The 950-nt window shown below is 60.0% G+C and overlaps 2 protein-coding genes across 5 annotated transcripts in view; one reads left to right on the top strand and one right to left on the bottom strand.

Annotated features, from left to right (window-relative positions):
- Positions 1-950, bottom strand: part of RBL2 (retinoblastoma-like 2) — a 60,935-nt gene that overhangs the window by 7,858 nt on the left and 52,127 nt on the right. For 2 of the 3 annotated variants that reach the window (XM_015572649.1, XM_015572652.1), the window contains one exon: positions 179-370. The exons of the other annotated variant lie outside the window; for it this stretch is intronic. The gene's annotated coding sequence lies outside the window, so the exon portion shown is untranslated. Of the gene's footprint in view, positions 1-178; positions 371-950 lie in introns of those variants that run through there. 3 annotated transcript variants of the gene reach the window in all.
- AKTIP (AKT interacting protein) overlaps positions 1-950 on the top strand; it is a 16,870-nt gene that overhangs the window by 916 nt on the left and 15,004 nt on the right. The window lies entirely within an intron of this gene.

Below are 950 nucleotides of genomic sequence, written 5' to 3'. Positions count from 1 at the left end.
CTGCCCCCCCCACCCCCAGACCCTGTCCTCTGCCCAAAGCTGCTCTGGGCTACTTCCCAGAAAGTGTTTGACAGGCGGTTCCCTGCTACTCCCTCCTCTTCAGGCAAAGGTGGCGAGGCTGGGGGTGAGGCTGGGGTGATCTGTGAACGGAGGGATGGTCTCTGGGCCTCACTTGGGCGAATCACATGGCAGTGGGGGGTGGGGGGTGGGGTCGTGCTGGGCGCTGATTGGTCAGAGGAGGGGAATAAATCATTTCTTCAGGTGTTGAGGGCAACTCCAAGCTCCCCGGCCGGAACCAGGTCCAGAGCCAGGTCCAGGACCGTGTGGGGGGCGGGTGGCCAAGGGCGCGTCCGCCCCGCAGGCTCCGGAGCTGAAACAGTTCAGATAAGATGTTATCTCAGCTGGGGTCGGCCTGTGACCTTAGTCCCAGCCCGCAGGCTGGTCCGGGGTCAGGGTGAGACTGAGATCAGGTCAGGTTGGGGGGGGAGGGGATGGTCTTAGCCCTGCGGTTACATCCGGTCGGAGCCTGGGGGCCCGTCCCGTCCTGTGTAGAGGGGCAGCCCTGCCTGGGGGTTCCTTGGCGTGTAGTTTGCAAAGGGGGGACCGTGACGCTGTCCCACAGTGTCCAGCCAGACGCATGGCCGAGGGACTGCGCCTGTTTGGTGTGTGAATCCGCCTCCTGTGCGGCCTCGGGTGTGAGCCCCTTCCTCTCGGCCTGTCCCGTCTCTTCCACCCCATGGCCAGCTTTTGGAAGTGCAATGCCACACCTACTCTGTATCCCGAGTGTGGAAAGGACACGTTCTCAAAGTTTGATTTCTCGGTACCCCGCCCCCAACACACACACATACACACACACACACACACACACACACACACCAGTGATCCATGTCCTGTGTGTGGTAATAGTCACTTTTAGACATATATAGATATAGATATAGATATAGATATAG

The sequence above is a fragment of the Myotis davidii genome, unplaced genomic scaffold (genome assembly GCF_000327345.1).
Source record: "Myotis davidii unplaced genomic scaffold, ASM32734v1 scaffold328, whole genome shotgun sequence".
Classification (NCBI taxonomy): Eukaryota; Metazoa; Chordata; class Mammalia; order Chiroptera; family Vespertilionidae; genus Myotis; species Myotis davidii.
This window is presented reverse-complemented; position numbering and strand designations above follow the sequence as displayed.